A 9,395-nucleotide genomic window follows, 5' to 3' on the forward strand; every position below is an offset into this window, starting at 1 on the left:
TTGAGCCAGTTTAGAATTACCAACGGTAAAGAGGCAATCGGTCTCAGGTTTATACGCAGGTCCATCAGGAGAGCTCTGTCCGCAGGCGAGCAGTTACAGGATGACTTCTTTGCATCGGTCAAAGGTGGTGCACAGATTACTGAGATTTCCTCCAGAACATTTAGAATGTCAGGATTTTGGAAGAAATTGGGATGAGCTTCTTTAAGCTTATTTGAAATGCAAGGGAGCACAGTTTCACTAAAGAGCTCGAGGTTTTACCAAAAAGGTTAAGAGAGCCAACGTTACAGAGGACTTCAATATCATACTGCTTCCACCTTCCTTGTTTGCCACTCTGGGTTCTGTTGTAGAATACGATTGCTATAGTATCAAGACTATTGTTATATTTGCTAGACCAGGATGCAGAGAGATTAGTGCACTGCATGATGCTAGAATCTTTGATGAGGCATGTTAAAGCATCTTTAATCACGCTGAGGACTCGCTGTGGAAGGGATATGGTGAAGAGCAGTGGCGTAACTACGGGGGGCACGTGCCCCCCCCCCCCATCGGCTGGCTAAAAAAAAAAACGGGGAAAATGAGAAAAAGAGGGAGAAAGGAAGAGAAACATAGTGGGGAAATAAGAAACTATTGTTCATTAAAATGCTTTATATTATATTATGTTATATTACATAAGAAGCATTTTTTTCATAACGTTAAGAAACATTTGCTCAGGGCCTAGGTCTTCATTGTTCTCGGTGCTCGCATGGACTGTTTAACGGGATATATGATCCTGTTGTACTAAAACCTCCCGTTTTCAAATCAATATACACCAAATATATTTCCTTGCAATTCGAGTTATTATTGTTTTATGTGGTGACATTTGCTTCTTTTTCATGACTACTTCAAGTGATTGCCCTTTTTTATGGTCTTGATATAAAATATTTCCTGTCCGTGCTAACGTTCGCATTAGTTGATTAGTGAGATGTCTGCTCTTCATGAATTCCTAAACTCTGTCCTTATAATGTCAATTTTTCTTATCTGAATATCAAATATTTTCAGCTCGCGCTTCGCGCTCGCATCATTTGGTTAGTGAAATACGTATGGCCTTCGTGAATTCCCGCAGACAATCCTTAAAATGCTTCTCTTTAAGTCTGAATTTTCTGAATTTTCAGCTCGCACATCGCGCACGCAGGAGATGCAATCATGATTACATGACTACAAAAAGTGTTTCATTTCTTTAGATGTAATTGTAACAAAATCAGCAAGCATTTGGCACTCATGTATGGTGAGATATGGTGTGTATGCATGGTGTATTCTCTTAATTGATTCCTAAAAACTTTGGGTGCGACGGGCTTTCACAGAAGCCCAGTGAGTCGTTCACTTTATAGCTACGACGGGCTTCTACGGAAGCCGAAATTTATTTGGTTTAATTCGATGAAGTTTTTTCAGCTTTTTCGTAATTGTTATGTAATAAAACATCTGCCACTACATTTCCTTTATAAACCTATTTCGATAACAGAATAAAAAAATATACAGCTACGTGGGAAAAAATCGCGAAATTTTGATATCATTTCAACTAAACCAGATTTTTTTTTCGTTGGAGTCAGACGGGGAAGAAAAATTTTGTGACGAGCACGTACGCGTGCGCACAAGGCCTGATCACGTGATTTGTTCTTCGGATCCATATTGTTGTTCCGATAGATTCGCTAACATTTTTTTATGCAAGATTGTCACGTAATAAGCTACGCGTTTATTTACCAATTTCTTCTTATTGTTTGTTTCATCAAGGAGATATCACTCTAGAATGATATCTCCTTGGTTTCATTGATTGTTTTTTTCAGATAAACAACAAGCTTGCATGTACAGGAGTAATGTCTCGGTACTTGAGCTGATCTCGGTGCACTTTTGAAATTTTTCCCTCCCCATCAGCTCTCTTCTTCTCATGTTGTTCTTATTATTTTAGTCTACTATTCTGAAAAAAAAGAGAAAAGAAAGCAGTTTAGCACACCATTCATCTTATGCTCTATTAAAAAGGGAAATGTCCATGTATTTCTTGATATCGGCACTTGTGACTACCCGCACAAAAGATTGTCAGGGCGGCCACTCAAACAAATTCCTTTCGAAAAGAGCAGGGTACAGATGGTCAACGCCCCGAACAACAGGAAGATTAGTGTTTATCGGCAGGATTACCTATTGAATGCTTTTTGTACTTAAAGGACAAGTCCACCCCAACAAAAACTTGATTTGAACAAAAAGAGAAAAATTCAACAAGCATAACACTGAAAATTTCATCAAAATCGGATGTAAAATAAGAAAGTTATGGCATTTTAAAGTTTCGCTTATTTTCAACAAAATAGTTATATGAACGAGCCAATTACATCCAAATGAGAGAGTTGATGACATCACTCACTCACTATTTCTTTTGTAATTTATTATATGAAATATGAAATATTTTTATTTTCTCGTCATTGTCATGTGGAATGAAGTTTCATTCCTCCCTGAACACATGGAATTCCATTATTTTAACATTTTGTGCCTCAGGCAAGAAGGTCCTAATCTTCAAATTCGTAAAAATTGAAATATTGTATAATTCAAACAATAAAAATCAAAAGAAATAGTGAGTGAGTGACATCATCGACTCTCTCATTTGGATGTAACTGGCTCGTTCATATAACTATTTTGTTGAAAATAAGCGAAACTTTGAAATGTCATAACTTTCTTATTTTACATCCGATTTTGATGAAATTTTCAGCATTTTGCTTGTCTGATTTTTCTCTATTGATTCAAATCAACATTTTTCTGGGGTGGATTTGACCTTTAACAATACAATATATATATATATATATATATATATATATATATATATATATATATATATATATATATATATATATATATATTTATTTATTTATGTCTGTATATATCTTTTAAAATGCTATTTAACTAATACCAATGCTGTAATCACTTGACACCGATCATACACCGAGCTGAAAATAGCCTTACTCTACCGTGTATACTGCAATTACTTAATTGCAATTCTCAATCTAGGGAAAACTGAACAATTGCAGGACCCTTTGCTCTGATTGTATATGCTCAGACACTAATGATGATATAATATTTCGCTATGAACTTCTGAATTTTGGGTGCTTTGTACTGTTGATATTTATAAAACGTGGATTTAATGGAATTGGTTTTATAAATGATCTAGGACATTGTTTACAACCACTTCCTGTTCTTCAGATTTTGAGTGTTGTCAATCATAAGCATACGGCCACAACAAGAATTATTTGCTTGTGTGCTGTTTCAAAAACAGTAATGTTAAAACTACACAACAGGTTTTAAATAAAATAATCATAACATGGAGTAGCTCCATGATCATACCAAGCATTGTACACTACAGTGTGTCCCACAAACATGTTAATGGCACTTTAACTGAGTATAATGTGAAATTACTTATTCCTATTATATTATGTAATCATAAACTAGCATTTTTCATACAACTGGCTTGAATTTCATGCGATAATATTCATTAAACAAAGAGAGATGAGCATTCTATTAGATTTCATGAGAAAACCTCTCAATCCAAGTTCGTTATTGCGTTGAATAAAGTACGCACCCAATCACGTCTTCATTCTCTATTTGTCTATTTTTATTTTTTTTATACTTAAATTCAAAAGGAAAATTGAGGTTTAAAAAGATTGGCATGGCATCTTTAATCAAACGCGATTAAAGGCGTATTTCCACTAGGGCGTGGACAAGGTCAGGAAGGGTTGCGGAAGCAATTTTGTCATTTCGGCAAGCTGTCCGCAACCAAATTCTTATCTTGTCCTAGGGCACGAACAGGGGCCCGTTGTATAAAACTTTTTACCTGAGAAAACTCTGGTAAAAACTGAAAACTAAGGCAAGTCTGATTTCTGCCGTTGACTTTACCACAGGGCAAAAACTCCGGTAAAAACAACCTGAGTTTTCTCAGGTAAAAAGTTTTATACAACGGACCCCAGGAGCTGTCTGCATATCATCCTATAGGACATTCCTGGGACTGTCCTAGGACAGGATTATATGAATGGATTTTTCGGCGTTTGGCGCGGACAGATTATATTAGGACAGTACAGCAATTCGGGACATTCGGCAAGCAAGAGCGCCAAAATTTTTTAAACTGTTTAAAAATTTGAAGCGATCTGTCACGGATCGCGTAAAGCGGGGAGAGTGTATCAAAGCTTATAAAAGCGTCACAAAGCTTAACAAAGTCGTAGGAAAGCTTAATAGAGTTTGAGAGAGCTTGGTTCAAAGCAATGACCCCACTTAGAATAGAATGAAAAAAAATAAATAGAAAAACTTTGTTGAAAACCCAGAGTTTTCCACAAAGTTTTTTTCTATGCATTTTAAAAATTATATTTCATTTTTAATTTTTACAATGTTTTCTAGTTTATTTCCTTTGTTTTATTTTCTCTGTTAAAATAAGGGTTATTTATCTCACATATGAAATTTATTTTCTTACTAATTTTTTTAATTAGTAAGAAAATGAATTTGTAATAATTTGTAATAATCAATTTAACAAAAGATTACGTATTTTAAAGATTTCACATTTTCACTCCTGATTTATATGTTTACAAGCAGATGAAATGTATAACAACAACAATAACATCAATAATAATAAAAACATCTTCTCAAGTACACATAATACAAAAATTATTTCAAACTTATATTAAAATTAAACGAAGTGTGCATATGGGAGTATGTTCTTATTTCCAGACACAAAAGTCTTTATCTTCATCATCTGCTTCTGACCATATCTGAGCTGCTCAGACTGAGCCACTCCTTTCTTAACTCAATCATTTCAGGGAATATTTGCTAAGAGTATCGTTTTGTTTCCAATACTTGTTAAGGGTGGGGTTTCAGACGCCAATACTTGGTGCATTGAGACCCCATGGTCGCGCATGGTATCCACTCGTCAATGGAAGTGGCCCCCACCCGGGACATAAAAATGGGTACACTGTTAGAAAATTTATCCTTAAACTAAAAGAAGTTCCTGCAGCAGAGTCTCGAGAACACCTGTAATCTTACCAGATTGCGTAATCTTACAGGAAATTGGTATTTGGTGTGTGTAATCTTACAAATTTCCTTAAATAAAACACTCTTTTCCCCTTTTTCTAACAGACCTGTTCTGTTAAATTGCAGAAAAATTCCTGTTTCATGAATTTAAAGAATGATTCTGGTATTGCTTTCTGCAAAATCTTCTTTTATTTTTCTGTAAAATCAGGGTTTTTTTTAACAGTGTATGGCAAAGGCCATTTTTACGCATATTGATAATACCTGTATATACTTTGAATGAATAGCTTAAAACAATTGTTAATTCAATCGTCTTATTCATACATTTTCTATGTTTACTACTTTACTTTTATTTATTACTATAATAGGTCCATGGTCAATATGGTCATAGCTTATTATCGTGGGATCAATGCTTGGAAGTCGCTGGTGAACCGTAATTTAAATGAATTAAATTTCTAATTATTTCAATGCAGTGTACAATACATTTGCGGCGGAGCAGAGGATTATCTTTTGTGTTTGGGGGGGAAGGCTATTGTTGCGCCCCCCCCCCCAACACAATAGCTAATCCTCTGCTCCACCGCCTATGGTACAATATATAGGTAGTGCTATATGTCTTGCCGCCTCCCGCTGCCTCCCTTTCTCTCTTCTTCTCTCTCCCTCTTCTTCTCTTTTTCTCTCTCTTCACACTGATACGTACATTGTTTCACTTTCTTGTAGGGTAATTTATGTTTCCTAATTGGCCATTTCATAATTATCCTAAAAGACAGTCTATTACGAATTTTACTTACCACGCTTTGGAACTTTAACGAAAGGAAAGACCCTAGATTTTGGAACCATATACAGGGGGGGGTCCAAGATGTTTCGAAAGAGGGTGGGGAAGCACGCTTCTGTTTTAACGGCATTTTTATATTACAAATTTTAATTGTACCTCTCAAGGGGGAGGGCCCTGGGAAGCAGGGGTGCTGAATCACCCCAAGATTTATGTATTATTCTCCCCCCCCCCCCTTTTGTAGTAAAACTTTTTTGTGCTTCTCAACATAGCATTTTTTGTAGACTATTGACGTTTAACAGAGCTAGCCCTTCTTAGCTGAAAACAGAATCTCAAAAGACAGGACTGGATTCTTCTGATCATTTCCGTACAGCCAAAACGTAAAACCAAAAGATGGCGCTATAACCAATAATTCGTTTTGTATTTTGCAGGAATCGCTATACGGAGAAAATTACCCTATTTTAGAGTGCGATGAAGAGTGCGAATTTTCAAATTACCAAGTGTATGATTTTATCCCCCAAAGATAAAGATATATATTTACATAAATCATAATCTCACTCAAATAACTTAGATCACCCCCCGGGGGCGGGGGGGGGGGGGGCCGGGCGACTCAATAGTGGATATACCATGCGTGACCATGCACGGGTTTCGAAAAGCACCCTAAACATGCTAAACAAGTATTTTCCATATTCTGAAAATGCACCCCTTAACAAGTATTGGCGTGTTAATGCACTACCTTTAACAAGTATTGGTGTGTGAAACCCTATACCCTTAACAAGTATTTGAAACAAAACGGTACCTTTGACCGGGCGCTTCACAAGTATATTCCCTGAATAACCCCTTAAACAAGTACAACGATCTATATCTTGATTGTTATGTCACGGACGCCGGCTTTACCTTCATTGGGTTTAGTACCATCCAACACACCTCCCTCAAATCTGACCCGAATACTTAGGGCAAAAAGTACATCCTTTATATTATATTAAAGTATTTTAGGCTTTTTATACCCTTGCAAATTGGATCGTAAACACGTAGCTTTCCTAGCAAAATAGACAGATTTTTTCATTATTTTTGACACCCTCATTACGTTACGTACGATAACGTGCCCTTTGCTCTTTTATATTTTATCTTTTATCAACTGGGCGTTGTGGCGTGCGCCTGTTGAATCCAAGCTGTGGGAAGATATAAATTGATGCAGAGGTTCGAGGTTCGAGCCCTGATCACGTCTTTCGGATGGTGACGTTAAAGGTCGGTCCCAGACGTAAATAATCATACCTGATTGATACACGTCTGACAAAACTCAAATACACACACACACCTATCTCGAAAAAGAGATCCCTTTTTTGGTCATGCATGGTATATATCCACTCGTCAATGGGAGTGCCCCCCTCCCTGGAATCATATCAGGATTTTCTACCATGCCGAGCTTATGGATGCCCCGATATAAGACATTAACCTGAATTTTGGTTGTGCAGGGCCCGCTGGAAGAGCAGTCTTATGATTGAAGTGGCTACCCTGGGTAAATAAAACGTTATTATTATTATTATTATTACTACTACCTTTCAGGCAGTAATTAAGGCTTATTTCATTTCGTTTATTAGTTCTCGTAAAACAAGATACGTTATGCGTCTCGGAATACATGTAGTTGACTAGATAGATACCCGGGGATAGATAGCGCATAGTAAATGCTGTGTTTATTATTGCTATTCGAATATATACCTACCCCCCCCTCCCATAAGGAGAGAGAGAGAGGGGGTAATTAAATGTGTAAAATGTTTACATAGGGCCTATACATGATTCTTTCATAATTTTTTTTTATTTTTGTTTCGTTAAATTTAGTTGTAAAACTTCATCCTCGAAATAATATGCTATTATTATAATCCCTTAATCATGTTACTCGGTGCAATATAGTTAACTTTATCCGAAAAGTATTATATGGACACCGAAAGAAACTCCGTCGGAGACCATATTGCATAATATTAACGCCAAATTATTATAGAAATGAATTTCACAAAAGCTGATCTATCACGTGTGTGTGAGTTTATTATTAATTACATGTATAAAGGTACAGGTTTTTTGCAATATACGTAGCACTCGTAAAAACATGCGTAAAGGTATAAAAAAAAGAAGAGATAAGTACTTACGGGATATTTAATATCATGATTCAGAAAATTGAAAGATCTTGATTTATTTATTATTTCAGGATATGCCTATTCAATTTTTAAAAGTGGAACACTGGGCATAAAAGTGAGGGCGCGGGGGTCGTGCAGCTTGGTGGATGGAAAGGAGCCTATAGTCCCCGGCCGACACGTACACCCCTCGGATGATCCAGCATCCCTCCAAATGAAGATTTGATTGATGGATGCCGGGGATGTATGGATGTCATTTTAATGATATGTAGCCCTTTTCCATTTTCCGTATTTTACGAAAGATCCAAGATTATTTAGCCCGCATTTAGCAGGCGCGGATCCAGAAGGGGGCCGAGCCGGCCCCGGCCCCCCCCTAATTTTTGACAACCTGCAGAAAAGTGTACTCTTTATCTTGATAGAAACTACGAAAAGCAGGAAGAAAAGTAAGAAAGAGCTATTATACTCATGATGTGTAATTTACAGCCTCGTTACGGCCGGCCCGACCCCGAAAGGAAACAAGAAAAAGATGAGGGGAAGAATTGGAAAATAGACTTTATTTAAAACATTTCGCTCGCGCATCGCGCTCGTATTGCCTGTGTAATGAATACCATTCAATAGGATTAAATGGCACTTTATATATCCAGTTCTGAAATCAATTTGCACACAACATTTTAGCTCACACATCAAGCTTTCATTTTTTTGTTTGATTTACACAAGTTGTTATATCAAAATTTTCAGCTCGCGCTGCGCGTTCGCATTGTTATATCTGTGAGAAACCTATCCTCTTTGGAAATTTTTTCCAAAATTTGTCAAAATGCTCCTTTATCATGTCATTATATAAAAAAAATAAGCTCGTGCTTCGTGCTTGCATTTAATTGTTTGAGACACACAAGCTTCAGTGTTCTTTAATTTTAAATAAAAATGCGCTTCGACCGTCCAGTTTTCAGGTCGGAATATCACTCTTATTATTTAATGGGTGATAATTGTATCCTCTTCATTAATCACTAAAAACAGTCCTAATTGAGTCCCTTAATTGTCACGTAACTGTAATAAAATTTCGACTCGCGCTTCGCGCTCGCATTTTTTAGTTGGATACTTATCTTTGTTCATGACTATAAAAACTGCTCAGAATCTTCAGTTCTAAGGACATAAGATATCAAAGAATTTTTTGCTCGCGCTTCGCGCTCGTAGTTTATATTAAGACCACATGAGATACCTTATCTTGTTTATAACAATAAAAACTAACATATACGTGAAACTTCACTCTTTAATTACAGGACTACCCCCTGAAAAACCAACAAAAAATAGAATTATATGGCGGCCAATCGAGAAAATGTTGCTGAAAATATTTTTCGCGCCCCCCCCCCCCCTATTGGCGAAAGCTGGATCCGCCCCTGTTTAGCTTTTTTTTCCCCGGACATCATTTTGCAACCATTGACCTTTTTGGCGTTCAATGGCATCTGACAAAGGGC

The sequence above is a fragment of the Lytechinus variegatus genome, chromosome 19 (genome assembly GCF_018143015.1).
Source record: "Lytechinus variegatus isolate NC3 chromosome 19, Lvar_3.0, whole genome shotgun sequence".
NCBI classification, from domain to species: Eukaryota; Metazoa; Echinodermata; class Echinoidea; order Temnopleuroida; family Toxopneustidae; genus Lytechinus; species Lytechinus variegatus.